Genomic DNA, 17,299 nt, shown 5'->3' with positions numbered 1-17,299 from the left:
AGAAAGAAAGAAAGAAAGAAAGAAAGAAAGAAAGAAAGAAAGAAAGAAAGAAAGAAAGAAAGAGGAAGGAAGGAAGGAAGGAAGGAAGGAAAGAAAAGAAGAAAGAAAGAAAGAGGAAAGAAGGAAAGAAAGAAAAGAAAAGGAAGAAAAGAAAGAAAAGAGAAAAGAAAGGAAAGAAACAAAGAAAAGAAAGGAAAGGAAGGAAGAAAGAAAGAAAAGAAAGAGAGGAGAGAGAGAGGGGGAGAAAGAAAGATAGATAGATGATGGTTTCAGGGCCATGCGGCCTCTGGCTACAAGAGTCTGATCTCTCCCAATTGCTCCTGGGAATAACATCACTGTAGTAAAACCTAAGATCAGTGCTTGAAACATTTTGCAGACCCTAAATTCCAGTGCGGCAGATGACACCACCCAGACTCATAATCTGCCTAAACCAGTTCTGCGATCCCACCCAGGAACAGAAGTCAGCAAGAATGCACTTAGACCCCCTATAATCTCATCCTCAGCCTGACCAGTCAGCACTCCCCACTTTCTGAGCCCATATCTGCCAAATTGTCCTTAAAACCTCTGATCCCGAGTGCTGGGAAGACTGATTTCAGTAACAATAAAACTCCAGTCTCTGCATGAATTACTTTTTCTCCCTTGTGATTCCCCCGTCTTGGTAAATTGGCTCTGTCTAGGCAGCGTGTAGGGTGAACCCACTGGGTGGTTACAGGACAGCATGTCAACTAAATGGTCTACGTCCAGCCACTTCCACGGTAGCCCTAGCAGAAACTAACAGATCCTTGAACACATGCAGCAGTTGTTTAGACCACACACCCCAGCACAAACCCCAGTTCTCAGCCCCTCCCTCCCTGCTCCCCCCTTCCCATCCCAGAATAATCCACTCCACACAGTCTGCAACATCCAGACAAGAGCTCAGCCCAAGTTAGCCAAGTCTAAGGATGCCCTCCAGGCTTGCAGAGGACACGATGTGTGTTTGGGCTCCACACTGGGACAGGAGTGCGGCATTGACGGTCTGCAAAGGCTGGTGACATCACAAAGACAGAGTGCGCCAAATTTACTAAAAACACAAAGCCTCGTGGGAATGAATTCAAAAGAGAACCTGGGCTGGGTGCAGTGGCTCATGCCTGTAATCCCAGCACTTTGGGAGACCGAGGAGGGCGAATGACTTGAGGTCCAGAGTTCAAGACCAGCCTGGCCAATGTAGTGAAACCGTGTCTCTACTAAAAATACAAAAGTTTGCTGGGTGTGAGGATGGGTGCCTATATCCCAGTTACTCAGGAGGCTGAGGTAGGAAAATTGCTTGAATTAGGGAGACAGAGGTTGCAGTGAGTCAGAATGGCACCATTTTACTCCAGCTTGGGTGACAGAGTGAGACTCTGTCTCAAAAAAAACCCCAAACAACAACGACAACAAAAAAAACCCAGAACTTTAAAAGGCCGAATTTGAATGAAGTAATTTGGAGAAATATGGTATTGAAAACTAGATGCAATTAGTTAAAATGTTGCGGCATGTTAGGAAAAGGTAATCAAATCACTTGACGAGGAAAAAAGAGGTGAGAATCAAAAAGGAAAGAGAAGAAAGAGAAGAAGGGAAAGAAAGAGATGGAAAGAAAAACAAAAAAAGACAGAAGGAAGGAGAAAGAGGGAAGAAAGGAGGGAGAGAGGAAAAGAAAGAAAACAGTATGAAGGAAACAGAAGCATGACTTTTAGTCTGATCTTTTTGACACTGATTATTCTTTTCTTTTCTTTATAGGCATAGTCATGATTGGGCATTTGCCACAACAAAGAAAACAATCACAGACACCATAAAACTCTTTTAACCTACAGGGTCATAAACCCTGAGTAACGAATTCCCTCTGAGCAACCAAGCAACAGGACCACTGACATCCCAGGTCCTGGGGGGCTGACCTTTCAGATTAGTAAAACTCCACCTCTGCACAAAGCATCCTTAACCTTTCCTGCATTCCTCTTGAATGGCAACTTTTAAAGTTAAGCTCTTAACAAATTTGAACTCCAAATCTGTTCAACAAAATTAAATCATTCCCATGTTTTTCTGTGAATCTCTTAAAACACTTTCCTTTCCTTCTTGCCAACAAACAGCCTTGTTACCAACTAAACAATAAAAGACTCCGAAGGTGGACCTGACACAGGAGGTTGCCGTGCTGTCCATCTGTCCATCTGTAGCTACGGGGGCTCCCCTATCCACCCACCGTTCCCACCAGGGAACCTTCACAGGCCACTGTTAAGAGAACCATCTCTTCCTTCCATTCTTGTTTACATGACACATTTTTTAATGAGGTAGTCCTACGCCTCTGATTCCACCTACTACCTCGCCCTGCAATTTCAGGTGAGCACCTGTATTTCACTTTTTAATGCAACACCCACGAGCTTCAGACACCTGCTGTTTACAGAAGGTTTGGTAGAAGAAGAGCTGGTTTCCGCAGGGTCCAGATCTTCACCTTTTCAGGGCCGCCTTCTAGTGGCCAGTAAGGGTAACCCAGGGCTTCACCTGCCACTACCATCTTTGAGGCTCCAAGTCTCTTCTTCCCCAGGGCTCCATGTCAAATCTCTCAATGACCAATTTTCCATTTTTTAATTTTCAAAAAAAAAAAACCACAACTCGCTGAGTACATTTTTCCCAATGAACAATTGTCCCGCAGCTTTAAATTCACCAGATTCTTTTGACCTCAAGAGCAAAGGACTAGGGTGAAACAGGGCTGGGGGAGGGAGGGGGAAAGTGGGCAGGAGATGGGGAAGGAAGGGAGCAGGGTCAGTCCCTAGGACAAGGGTGGAATGGGAGGGGCAGGGGCAGGGGCAGGCACGAGAGCAAGGTCAGAGGTGGAACTAGCATGGGGCCCAGGCAGGCATGAACCTGCAAAATGCAGATCGCAAACTTCATTTCAGGTCAACCTCACACACCTATCTATAAACCTGGGCATTTTTATTTAATTATTTACTTTTTTGAGACGGAGTCACACTCTGTCAACCAGGCTGGAGGGCAATGCATGGTCTCAGCTTACAGCAACCTCTGCTTTCTGGGTTCAAGCAATTCTGCTTCAGCCTCCTGAGTAGTCGGGATTACAGGCATGCGCCACCATGCCTGGCTAATTTTTGTATTTTTAGTAGAGACGAGATTTCACCATGTTGGCCAGGCTGGTCTCGAACCCCTGAACTCAAGTGATCTGCCCACCTCAGCTTCTCAACCTGCTGGCATTACAGGCATAAGCCACCATGCCCAGCCGACGATGGGCATTTTTGAAGTACCTGGATTTGAAATATGAAACAGTATTCGTGACAAACCACAGAAACAAAACTGTTAGGAAAAAGACACAGAGAAACTGAGGACTATGAAAATCCTTCTGTTCAGCCCACCTGCCATTTGATTGGTCCACTTTCAGCAAATTCACCACTTGGCAGAAGATCTGCTTTCACTGCGGAGGGTGGCAGTGAACTGGCTGCTTTCTGTCACTTCTGCATTCAGACGCACTTATATTTTGTAAAATATATTCGTAAGAATATCTTCCTCCAGTTTTGAATTGGCTTTCATTTCCATTACAGTGTCTTTGGCATAAAAGGAAATTCTTAATTTTGACAGAGTAAACAACATACCAGACTTTTTTTCATCTGTTCATAGTTATTGTGACTTAAGAAAAATACTTTCCTCGGCCAGGCGCGGTGGCTCACGTCTGTAATCCCAGCACTTTGGGAGGCCAAGTGGGTAGATCACAAGAGGTCAGGAATTTGAGACCATCCTGACCAAAATGGTAAAACCCTATCTCTACTAAAAATGCAAAATTAGCCAGGCTTGGTGGCTCATGCCTGTAATCCCAGCTACTTGGGAGGCTGAAGCAAAATAATCACTTGAACCCAGGAGGCAGAGATTGTAGTGAGTCAAGATTGTACCACTGCACTCCAGCCTGGGCAACAAGAGTGAAACTCCATCTCAAAAAAAGAAAAAAATATCTTTCCTGCTTGAGGTAATCAAGATTGCACATTACTGTACTCAAATTAACTTAAATTTCTGCCTTCGCAAACAGCTCCTTAATCTGTCTGGACTTATTTTTCTCTGTGATTTTAATTTTCCTTTTATATGTATTTCTAATTTTTCTGTTATAAAAAATGGATTGTTATTGTAATTGGAAATGAAAAAATTCAAATGAATCGATTATTTCATAATACATACAAGTCTTCTGAATATTAATACAAAAGAATGTAATTTTGCCTCAAAGGCTTTTCACATTATTTTTAAGGTTTTGAAAGGTAAGACAGATTTTTTTTTTATTGTAGTAAAGTAAGACATCACCAGCTTTCCACAAGCATGTGTTAAGTGTCTAGTATATCCTAGGAAGAACTGCACTAAATGTCAAGGACATGAAGAATTTAAAATATTTTTTAAAGTTGCTTTCCTCCAAAGAATTCACCTGCTAATGTGAGCGGCCACATTCCAAAGGCAATTACAAATTGTAATGTGATACAAGAACATGCAGAGGTAAGGATGTTGTAGATGTCTTTCGCAAGCATGGGGAATGTAACCATTTCAGAGTAGAAAGACCTAGGGGATCAGAGAAGGTATTCTCTAGGCTGACTGGGAGTCAGGCCTGTTGGACAAGGGAAAAACTGGAATCAGCAAATAGCCCAGGAGCAAAGGCATGAGCAGGAATGGTTTGATGCTACCTCAGTGGAAAGCATTAGCAAGAGAGTCGATGGCTGAGTTGAGCTGGATAACTGAGCACAATTTATCCGTGTTGGGCCTTTTCCTATAGCTAAGAGCTTCTCAAATGCTTTTCCTGCTGCTTCACCTGCATGGGAGAAGGAGAATAAAGGCCCCACTGGTACCAAAGGGGCTACCTGCTGGATGTTCCAAATAGCTCCAAAGCTGCATTTGATCAGGCAGAGGCCTGTGTCCCTTCCATTCTATTCCATTGCATTGCATTACAAGGTAACCGTTTATGAAACCTGAGAGGAAAGATGGCGCCCCAGGAAGGCAGACCATGCTTGTCTGTTGCTGTCAAAGCTCCAGCAGACAGCTCCTGGCCTTTGGTGGGGGTACAGCCTGGGAGATAAGGAGCCTCAGGTGGCTTTGGGGCCTTGAAGAGGTGACACGCTCAGCCATGAAGTTCAGATACATTATGCTATGGCATGAATTGTGTCCCCAAGAAAAGAGATATTCGAGTCCAGACTCCAGTACCTCAGAAAGTGACTTTATCTAGGAATGGGGTCTTTGCATAGACAATCAACTATAATGGGTCATTAGGGTGGGCCCTAATCCAGTAGGACTGGTGTCCTTATATAAAGGAGAAATTGGACCCAGAGAGACGGGAGTACAGAGAGAGGACGACGTGAAGACACACAGGGCTGTGTAGCTGGACATGCTGTCTCTACAAGCCAGGGAATGCAAGGATTGCCAGCCATCAGCAGAAGATAGGATCCTCTCCCAGCACCGTGAGATGGAGCATGGCCCGGCCAACACCTGGGCTTCAGACTTGTGGCCTCCAGAACAGTGAGGCAATACATTGTTGTGGTTTTAAGTCACCCAGTTTCTGATATTTTGTTACAGCAGCCCCAGGACATGAGTCCTAGAGGGATCCCTCTAACAGCTGGGTGGAGTACAGATGTAAGGTGCAAAGGGAATTCTGGGCGTGGGGAGCCCAAGGGGGAGCCTCTTTTATTAACCCTGGGAGATAGAATGGAACCCAGACCTAAGATACTAAGAACAGGGAGGAGGAGAAAGATTTGAGAAACATTTAGGAGGTAAAAACTGCCGAGGAAAACTTGGCATGGGTGAGTTGTGTGAGGTCAAAGACAAAGATGGCCTTGAAGATCTCCTGTGGTCCAGAAGTCCACTAGGATCAACAGCAGTTTTGGCAGGAAAAAGTGAAGCCTGCAGTGCGATCTGAAGCCCCAGCAGCTCTTGGACATTCCCACACGTCCAAAATCCCAGGTGTCTGTACTCATCACCTTTTGCTGCGAGAACAAAGGTCCCCAAATCTCCGATTCTGGAAACCGCAGACATGTATGTCCTGCCATTCACAGTTGGCTCTGTGGCCTCTGCTGCCGGTTCTGGACTGGGCTCAGGGCTGCTCTGTGTGTGGCCCTCTTGGAGACACATGCTCAGTGAATGGGGGCTGCCATGACAGGCTTTCCCCATGGGAGCTGAGGGCTGATGGCTGTGGGCTGAGCTGAGACACACGCTGTCCTTTCTGGAACAGGCACGCAGCCACTGCTTCCTTCTGGTAGACACAAGGCACACCGTCGGGCCCTGTCAGCGGGTCAGCGCAGTACAGTCCACCTACTGAGAGCCACTGCAAAGCCACAGCTGAGGGAAGGCGTGTTAGAGCAGTGGATTAGCTGTGTCTCTTGTCTGTATTCTCATGCCTTGATATCTGGGGCCTTGCCCCTCAGAGTTAGCCAATTCTTAGAGAGAGTAGGCAACTCTCCTGAGAGCACCCCTTTCAAATGCAAACCAACCAATGCAGAGCCCGCATCCCCAACTCCTTCGGGAGGTTCTCACACTCCAGTCCCTACCACTGGCCTCTATCTCCCCAGAACCAAGTACCAGATGACTAGGCACAGCCTCTGTGCCTCAGAGCTGCTGAAATTATGGACGCTAGCAAATCCTAAACCTGCTTGCCCTGTCTTCTCATTTCTTCCTGTGGAAATCACAAGAAAGCCTCCCGCCCACAGTTCCTTCTCTCTTCCTCTACTTCCTAACCCCAGGGCTCGCCCATGTGACCCCCATGCTCTGTGTGCCCTCTGGGGATCTGTGAGTCTAACCAATTCCCTTCCTAGCCCCAGGACTTCCCTGTGTGACCCCTGCCCCATGCTCTGTGTGCCCCTCCTAGAATCTGTGAGTCTAACCAACTACCTTTCCAATGACGCCATGTCCTGATCCGTGGGCCTTACTGTATCTCTGATGCCTTACTTCAAAGTCAGCAAAAATCTGATTCTATCAAAGCATCTTTAGAATTTCACACTGACACATCAAAAACTCATATCTAGGGGATGACAGAAGCCTCATTGAACCCAGGTGCCACATCTACAGAATGAAAAATTCAGCAGAAATATCCAAAATCTGAGAAAATAAATCTTGGGGTTCGCCCCCACCCAGATCACTAAGGTAAAGGGAAAAGTCAAGCTGGGAGCTGCTTAGGGCAAACCTGCCTCCTGTTCTGTTCACAGTCACCCTTCTGCTCACTGAGATAAATGCCTATCTGATTGCCTCCCTTGGAGAGGCTAATCAGAAACTCAAAAGAATGCAATCATTTGTCCCTTATCTACCTATGACCTGGAAGTCCCTCCTCACTTTGAGTCTTCCCGCCTTTGCTTCCAGTTGTCCTGCCTTTCCGGACCCAACCCGTGTTCATCTTGCACGTGTTGACTGATGTCTCATGTCTCCCTAGAATGTATAAAACCAAACTGTGCTCTGACCACCTTGGCACACGTCCTCAGGACTTCCTGAGGCTGTCTCACGGGCGCACATCCTCAACTTTGGCAAAATAAACTTTCTAAATGAACTGAGACCTGTCTCACATTTTCAGGGTTCACAGGCCAGATGGAGCGATCCAAACTCACTGCTCTTTCTAGACCAAGGAGCTACACAGGCAGTTGATGGATTCCCCATGGTCAAGTTCTGAAAGCTTTGTCTGAAGTTTGTAGAAAGTTTCTGGAGGTGCTGGGACCACGGTTCCTAGGCAGGTAGGTAGTGCCAACTCTTTCCTGCTCCACTCTTTTCAGTGGGTGTTGCAATTTGCCTTGTTGGTTCTTGAAACAAGAGAGCGAAAGAACCAGGTGGAGAGGTTTTAACTTGTGGTCTCCTCTTGGGGAAAGTTTCCTGGAACAAGATGTGAAGGGCTGGGGCTGTTTGGAGGGCAGTGGTTCTCCTCCAATGCAGGAGCCAGCCTCTCCGGCTCCCTGGGATAGGGCCCAGTTCAGAGATCAGATAAGCCGTGAGAAATGCAGTAGAGCAGAATGTGGGCAGTTAGAAACACGTTTCCCTTTGGCTGGCTGAGCAGAAAGACTTAGCTGCTGATCGGAGGGAAAAGCCAAGTGCGGAGGTAGTAGAAGTTTACAGACTGAGGTTTAGAGCCTCAGGAAACAGCCATGGTTTTAGAAGCGCTGCACCCAGCTGTGGATGTAGGCACAAGCTGCGGTCCCGCCCTGGGAGGGATGAGTGATTTTCCCTGCAGGCAGCTCAGTCCCACCACAAATATTTGAGGGCTCTGAGAAGAACACAAAGAGGCTCCGCTGCCAAGTGGCTAATATTTAACAGCTATAAATCCGACTGTCACACTGTTGACTAGAACATGTTCTATCCTCCCACCTTCTCCTCCTATGCTCCTAAGCCAACCTGGACCACCAGGTAAAACTCTCCCAAGTCCCACACCAGAATCAGACAGCACGAAGAGGGCAGGGCCTTGGCCTGCAGCCCCTCCCCTTTCTCTCCCTACGGCCAAGACCATCATCCTCGGCCTGCAGGGTCTCGTGCGCTCCCACACAGGACCCCTCGGCTTGCACCTCTGAGCTGTGTCATGGCCTCACAGTAGCTACCACTCGGGCCTACAACACACCCTGGGAGCGTGGTCTCACCTTGGGGTTCCAACCCAAGGAAAAAACTTCCAAAGACCCTAGACAGAGGCTGGGGCAAGTAATTCTGAGGTCACAACAACCCAGAGAATGATGAATGAGGAGAAGGGACATGGATCTGGCCAGAGAGAAGCTTTCTTAACGCCAGGCCCCAGCAGGACCCCTCTCGCCTGGGTCTCCAGCTAGTGCAGAGAAGCCCAAAGAAGTTTACACTTGGCCCCAAAGGTTGTATTCAGAAAGCTTCCCAGGTTAAGAGAGGGAGTCATAGACTAACCCTGTTCCAGCTAGGGTGAAAACAGTTTCCTGCAGGAGACAGAGATGCTCTCTGCAGACACCCTCCTACCAGTAAATAGAAAAACAGACACTCAGACTATGTATATGTGTGTGTGCATGTGTGGGCATGGGTGTGTGCAGGTGTGCATGTGGATGTGTGAGTGTATGAGGTGTGCATGTATGCATGTGTATATGCATGTATGTGAGTGTACACATGTGCATGTGTGCGTGTAAGTTTGTGCAGGTGTGCACGTATCTACATGTGTGCAAGTGTCTGTATGAGTGTGTGCAAGTGTATATGTGTGTACATCTGCATGTATGTGAGTTTATAAGTGTGTGCGCAGGTATCAATGTGTGTATATGTGCAGTTGTGAGTGTATGGGAGTATGCACATAGGTGTGTGCCAGGTGTGCATGTGTGTATATGTGTGTATATGTGCAGGTGTGCATGTGCAGGTGTGAGTATATGGGGTGCATGTGCATGTAGGCATGTGCAGACGTGTGTGTATATGTGCAGGTGTGATGTATGGGTGCATGTGTGCATGTAAGCATGTGCAGACATGGATGCATGTGTGCAGGTGTGATGTATGGATGTGTGTGTGCATATAGGCATGTGCAGACATGCATGTGTGTATGTGTGCAGGTGATGTATGTGTGCGTGTGTGCATGTAGGTATGTGCAGGCATGCATGTATGTGTGCAGGTGTGATGTATGGGTGCGTGTGTGCATGTAGGCATGTGCAGACATGGATGTGTGCATATGTGCAAGTGTGATGTATGGGTTTGTGCATGTAGGCATGTGCAGGTGTGCATGTATGCTCATGCATGCATGTTCTGGTGTGACTGGGCATGCATGTGTGTGCATGTTTGAGTGCACACATAGATGTGCAGCTATGGGTGTGTACACTGCATATGTATGATGGGAAGGGGTTGCTGGCATGTGGGCCTCCCCCTCACAGTGACCTGCCCTGGGTACCTGGTCTCCCCTTGCTGAGTTATCTGTCACCAGCTGTCCTAGAATCTGGCTTTGTGGCATAGGTGGACACTTGGTGCTGACTTCCGCAGTGACAAGTCAGCTCAATGCAGAAGTCAGCACCACACAGGTTGTTTCTGTGCTGGGACATGACAGGGGTCATCTTCAAATTCTTAAAAACAGAGGTCGACAGACATTTTCCAAGTCTTTCCTGGCCCTGCTGCATTCCCTGAGGCGCACTGAACTCTGTGGTCAGGTATGTGGGCCAAGCCTTCTGCCTTGGAGCTAAGTATGAGGCCGTTCCCACCTAGATATGTGGTTAATACAGTCAACAAACGGGTAGAAACGAAGCTGCTCAGTGGAAAGCATTCCCTGCACAGACAGATAAGAAGCATTCTTTATAATTAAGTCTCAGAAACCAGCGAGGAGCAGCATAAACAGGCTCTTCCAGTGGGCCTCGTGGTCTCAGCTGCGGGGCACATACCTTTCCTTCTGTTCCCATCAAGATTCTCTGTTTTTGTCTCCTGGCCTTGTGCATTTTTGTTGGTCAGGCTGCCCCAGGCAGTGTCAGGGGTGCGGCATCTCAGGCCCAGGGAATACGGATTAAGCTGTGTTTTGACAAAGGCTCCAGGTCTAAAAATAAGTAATAAATCTGAGCATTGGGGAGGAGATCAAAATAATATGGACTCAAGGGAAATTCTTATCTTTTTTTTTTTTTTAAACTTACTGAAACATCCTCCAATATCTCTTTAGACTGAGGGTTGTTTCCCTGGAATAAGAACTGAGTTACCAGGGAGACAGTGAAGGCAACGATCCAGGCTTTTAGGACAGCAGATATGGTTAGCACTGGAACTAGGCCTTGCAGATATCCGCCTAATAGAAGGCACCTGTCCCCAGGGCTCACTTCCCATCTGATTCATTCTCCAGCTGGGAGAAAGTGCAGGATACGGAAGAGGGCTGGGCCCAGGAGCCAGAGCGCAGCGTGAGGTTCCCAGCTCTGACACTCGCGCGCAGTGGGCCTTCCTGCAGGTCACTGAGTTGTCCTCAATTTCACCCATCTTCTGTAAAACAGGAGTAAAAACCCCTGCGTGGCACAGAGGGTCTCACTGATGACACCTGAGGCTAAGCTCAGGCATGGCCCTGTAAAGCAGCACAGACACTGGAGGCATTGGGGTCCTTCCTATTGCTGTTATTTTCTGGCTTCTGTTTTGTGTATTCTCTGCCTCCTCTTCCACTGAGCCTGCCCACCATGCTGGCCTCCTGAGGCCATGGATGTAGCTCAGTGGCCTATTGGGGACCCAGTCCCCCAAGTCCTGTCTGCTCTCTCTGCCCAGTGCCTCCTGCCCTTCTGTGCCCAGGGCGAGTAGGGGCTGTGTGCTGGCTTGTCTTCACCCTCTTGCAACATCACAGAGATTCCTGTTACAAAATCTCCACCTCCCTCCATCTCTTTAGCAGGGAATGGAAGCTGGGGTACAGGCGGGGAGCTAAGGGTCAGCATTTGGGGCAGATACTACAGAATATGGCATTTTTAGAGTTGAAGCTGTCCTGCAAGCTAGGAACCATTGACGGCAGGGCACAGATTCACACAGATCACAGCACGGGATTCACATTCCCAGCTGAGGAGCTGAGCTGTACTTCCCTCTCCACAGGCGATGGCAAATGCCTTCGGAAGCTACTGAGTGCTTCCAGAATGGCAGCCAATGCACATTTTCTTGCACAACACAGCAGATTCCCATTGGTTCCTGTTATAGCGGAGGAAAGAAGCACACTTTCTTTCTTTTCTGGCTAGGGCCTGTGATGGGCTGAAGATCATCTGAGCACAGGGAGCATGGAGAATGGAATAGAACGCTCACTTAAAGATTCTATGGTATTACCTCTTGAAAATAAATCAATGACCAGGTGCTGGATTTAGGAATGGAGATTACTATGCATAAGAATGTTTACGAGATGCAGAGAGGGAAGGAATACTGTGAGTGCATGAGAAGTAACCTGAAATTACCTCTCTCGGTCCTGGCTGGAAGTCTGACATCAGGTTATCAGCAGGGTTGATTTGGTTCATAGATGGTCATCTTCTTCCTGCATCTTTGTGTGTTAGTCCCTCTGCATGTGTGTGTGTGTCAGTGTCCAAATTTCCTTTTCTTACAAGGACACCAGTCCTACTGAATCAGGGCCACCTTCAAGGCCTCATTTTAACTTAATTATCTACACACAAATCCTATTTCCAAATACAGTTACATTCTGAGGCACTGAGAGTTAGGACTTCAACAGAGAAATTTGGGTGCACACAATTCAGCCTTTCCCACGGGGCTTACCCCCGCTTCTGAAGTCAACTTCCAGCTCCACTGGGGGCTGGCTGATACCACGGCCATGTGAATTGTAAAGCGACATCCAAGGTGTCCTGAGGCCTAGGTTCATAACTGGCCCCTTCTGCTGCTTTCATTGGTCAAAGCAAGTTGAAAGGCCAATTAGATTCCTGAGCTAGGGAAACAGACACCACCTGTGGATGGGAGCAGATCAGAGCTGCAGAATCGGATCACAAAGGGTCTGATTCAGGGAGGGATTCAGGGCCACAGTGATGGCCCGCCTTGCCATTGACCACAAAGGATATCCAAGTTCCTTCTGCCTTACATGCTTTGTGTGTGTGAGAGGGGCTTAATGTAGCTCCACGTGCCTTGGAAGACCCCAAAAACTGCTTTTCAGAAAGAAGATTCTCTGACAAAAATCCATACGGATCAAGGATATGCTTCAGAGCCAGATCCCAAGAGTTTGATCAAATACAGCCCAGGAGCTCTGATGCCAGTGAAGTGTTAGCTTTAAAATGTCATACATGACCAGTCATTGAGGGAAAAATAAGAATATGTGGACTTCTTTATACATTGCCATTTATATTGCATTGGTTATTAGCTACAGAGAGGGAAGGGGACCTAAAATATTTTCTGTTCCAAAGGCGTGAAATGGTTTTAATCCAGACTTTGCCCATTCCTAGTGACCTGATAGTAACTTGAAGTGATGGTGTATCTACATGCACTAGTAGGATTGATGAGGAGTGAGAGAGTGCACTTTAACACCCCAAAAACCTCCTCCTACAGCTCCCCAAATAACATGCAAATATTGATAAAAACAAAGAACCTGCAAAACAAATGTCACTTCAAAGCCATTCCCCAAACCCTCTTCCAGCCTTATGGCTTTATCTGAATTCTTCGTGTGCGGCCACTGCCTCTGCCCACACAGTCCCCAAGCAGAACAGCGCCTCAGTCCCAATCAAATGTTCCCGCTGCGTCTCCTGCCGCCCTCACCCTCCCACGTGCACCTGCCTTGCCTCTGCTGACCAGGAAGAGCCTTGCCCCCTCTTCACCTGGCTTACAAGAGCACCTTTTTCATAATGGTGGGACTTCATCCCTCTTTGCTTTGTGCTCCCAGAATATGCACTGGAGCAACACTGGTCAATCCTAAAGAGTGCAGGCGAGGAGAGGGAAAGAAGAGTCTTCACGGCTACTGCCCGGGTTGGGGGCGGGGGGGGCATGCTCTCTGCCAAATAACCATCACCCTAGTCCCCAGATCCATCCATGCTTTCAGCCCATCAGTGTGTACTGAGTGCTCCCTCTGTGCCAGGGTCTAGGAGACAGGGGTGAACAAGTCAGATGAAGTCCCTCTCCTCCCATGCTTACAACGCCGGTAGAGGGAGGCGGACGTGAGAAAATACACAAATAAGATGATGTAAGTGCAGGGAAGAAAAAGAGAGCAGGGTGAGGGATGCAATTGTCCAGGAAGTGGCCTGAGAGCTGCCCACCTCTACCTCACAGCCCCTCACAATCGCAGGGTCTCCACCCCAATTCCAGCTGCCCTCACCCCACCCCATATACGCGATGCACAGACTCTGGGGAAGGCAGCCTTAGGGACACCTGGGGCACAGCATCACAGCAGATGGAAGAGGGATGGCCGCTCTGGGCTTCTCCCTTATTGGTTGCTAGTGCACTCACAGAAGGCCTGTTTCCTTCTTTGTGCCTGTTGTCTGCCCAGTTCCAGGAGGAGGAAGACAGAAAAAAAACAAAAACAAACAGGCCCGCCACACTGCTCAGAGCAGCTCTTCCCATGTCCAGAGACTCTCCTTTCACTCCACACACTGAAGTGTGCCTCTGGAAACACCGCAGCTTGCAGGAGAGTGTGCTGGGCAGGAGTCAGACACACCTGGGCTCTGTGCCAGGCTCTGCATCTGGCTCTGCGTCTACCAGTGGAGAAACTGACCCCTCTGGGTCTCACTGAGCAAATACCAGCCCTGCCCATCCCAGGGGCTCGTGTGCAGTATCTATGGAGAAAGTATTCCCAAGGCATTCAGAAGCTAGCCAAGATTTTCAAGTACTAAGGATTAGTTTAATGACGTTAAAATACATTTCTTTTCACATTAAGTCATCTTCAAGCCAAACGACATGGTTTGAAGATACAGGTTTTCCACTTCCTCTGTCCCAGACAGAGTCACAGAGCTCTGTTTAAACTTGCTCCAAGGGTTTGCAATGGCCGGTGTAACAGCGCAGCCTGCTGGGTGTTTGCCCTGGGACAAGACCAGACGGAGCGGCAGTGCTTCCTCGCTGCTTTCTTTCATTCATTCACTCCCTTGTTTATTCACTCATTGATTCATACACTCAGCATGCACGGAGAAGGCATTATATGCTGTGCACACTCTCACTATCTGCTGTATATGCAGGTGCAAACGAGCCACAGCCCTGGCATTACAGGGTCTGGACGGGCTTAAGGGAGGATTTGTTTGCATGGCTTGGAGGAGGGGGCAAGAGGAGCCCTGGCAACCACGGCTTCCTCCTACACACTAGGAGAGGGATGCTAAAGAAGCTGGGTGGCCCGACTGACTCGTGAGTCATCCCTGGGTTAGCAACAGTGGAAGACACCAGTACCTTCCACACCAACCCATTCAGGTATTGCTACAAATGTATAGAGCCAAAACATTCCTTTTACTCTCATTTCTAATAATGTACTCCTGGAAATTTATCTAAAAGTAAACATTCCAGCAGAAGACAGTGCAGGAATTATGTTCCACAAATGGTTGTTGCAGTGGTATCAAGACTACAAAAATAAGTAAACAAATAAAATCTTCAGCTATGTAGGATTTGCTAACAATCATAAGTACTGCACAAATATGTGAATATATTCCTGATACATTAAGTGTAAAATGCAGATTAACTTCAATACTCATTCTTATTTCATTAATGTAACAGAAAACACAGAGAAAGACTAGCAAATATATTATTAAAATAATAATTGCCTTAATTATGAAGACACCGTGTCTCATTTTTAATCAGACTGTACCACATTTAACCTGAAGTGACCTAACCACACCAGCAGTGCCAGAGATCCCTGAAGCCTGACCCCTTATGTTTCTACTGAGGCTAGGCATTACCCAATTTGTAATTTTTGCCAGTCTAAAGAAGTAACGTGATGTCAGGCTGAGAGTGGTGGCTCATGCCTGTAATTCCAGCACTTTGGGAGGCAGAGGCAGGTAGATCACTTGAGATCAGGGGTTCAAGACCAGCCTGACCAACATAAGGAAACCCCGTCTCTATTAAAAATACAAAAATTAGCCAGGCACAGTGGCATGTGTCTGTAATTCCAGGTACTCATAAGACTGAGGCAGGAGAATCGCGTGAACTCAGGAGGTGGAGGCTGCAGTGAGCTGAGATTGTACCACCGCACTCCAGCCTGGATGGCAGAGCAAGACGCTGTCTCATAAACAAATAAATAAAGTGATGTCATTCACTTTGCACCTTTTGAAATATTGATAGGTTTAAGCATCACTTAAATTATCTTCAGTCTGGGATTTTTTCTTCAGTAAATTAGGCCTTTTCAGGTTTTTCTCTTCTGTAAAATGCCTTTTCCCGTTTTTTACTGAGGTTCTGCCTTGTTTTTGTTGAAATATAGGAGTTACTTGTATATTTCATGTGTTAATGACTTGTCAGTTTGAGACACTGCAAAACACTTCTTTCACTGTATCTAACGTCTGTCCGTTAACGTCCACAAGGTCCTTCATTAAACAGGTTTCAGTTGCTACACACAAAAAAATGCAATCCATTTTTCCCTTGTGGTTTGTATTTTGAGGTGTTTAGACATCCTTCTCCATTACAAAGTCATGAATATGTTCTATTTTTTATGCTTCTTTCTGTTAAAGTCTTATCTTTCATATTTAGGTCTTTACTCCACCTGGCATCCACTGGTGGACATGTGCTAGGTGGAGATCTAGTTATGAGCTCATTTTATCACACATTCATTAAACAATTTCTTTTTCTCCACTTATCTGTGGCACCAGTATTGGGCATATATTTTAAGTTCTACACATCTGTAAGTCAGCTTCTGAGCTCTCCACTGCATTCCATAATGTGTTTTTGTCTGTTCTGTGCCAATACCATCATGTTCTATAAATACGACTTCTTCTTGATCTATCTTAGTATCTAGAAGGGTAGAAATCCCTCTTTATCCTTCTTTTCAAAGTTGGCTAACTGGTGGACCTCCTCTCTTCCTCTACATTTTAGAGTAAGTCTATCAAGTTTCACAAAAATCATGTTGGAATTTTTAACAAGATTGCATTGAATGTATAGATTAGTTAGGGAAGAACTGACAACTTTATTCAGTTGTTTGAATCAAAAATAAAGAATATGGCTACTCAGATCATTTCTTATGTTCTTCATTAGAGTTTTAGTGTGCTCCTGACAAATCCTATGTATTTTTAAAATTAATTCCTAAGCACTTTATAGATATTTTAACTATTACAAATATCTCAATTTTTCCAGTTTTGTATAGTAGGTATACAGAGAAATGCTATTGACTTTTGTAAGTTATATTCAGAAGGCCTTTTGAACTGTTTTATGAGTTTGACAAGGTTGACTATTCTAGGTAAACAAGTATATAATCATCTGCAGATGATGACTGTCTCACTCTTCCCTTCTGGCTAATTACATCATCTTATTTCTTTCAGCTTCCTTCTACATTAGGTATACCCTCCAACACAGTATTACTCAGTAGCTGTGATACTGAGCATGCTTGTCTTCTTCTCTGTGAGCCACTGTGCCCAGCCAAGAAAATCATTTGATTATTTCAATCCTATCACTTGGGGAGGCCAAGGCAGGGAGATCACTTGAGCTCAAGAGTTAGAGACCAGCCTGGCCAATATGGTGAAACCCCATCTCTATTAAAAATACAAAAATTAGCTGGATGTCTTAGCACACACCTGCAATTCCAGCTAATTGGGAAGCTAAGATTCAAGAATCGCTTGAACCTATGAGGTCAAGGTTGCAGTAAACTGAGATTGCACCTCTTCACTCCAGCCTGGCAACAGGGTGAGACTGTGCCTCAAAAAAAAAAAAAAAAAAAATTCTTATTCAAAATGATAATGGAGTGACATCGAAGAATTTCTGGGCTGTGAAAATTCATACTAAAACCCACCTTATTATATCACACTATTTTAAT

This window comes from Sapajus apella, unplaced genomic scaffold, assembly GCF_009761245.1.
Source record: "Sapajus apella isolate SASKATOON/1434 unplaced genomic scaffold, GSC_monkey_1.0 scaffold116, whole genome shotgun sequence".
In the NCBI taxonomy this organism is placed as follows: Eukaryota; Metazoa; Chordata; class Mammalia; order Primates; family Cebidae; genus Sapajus; species Sapajus apella.
Note: the sequence above shows the minus strand (reverse complement) of the source record.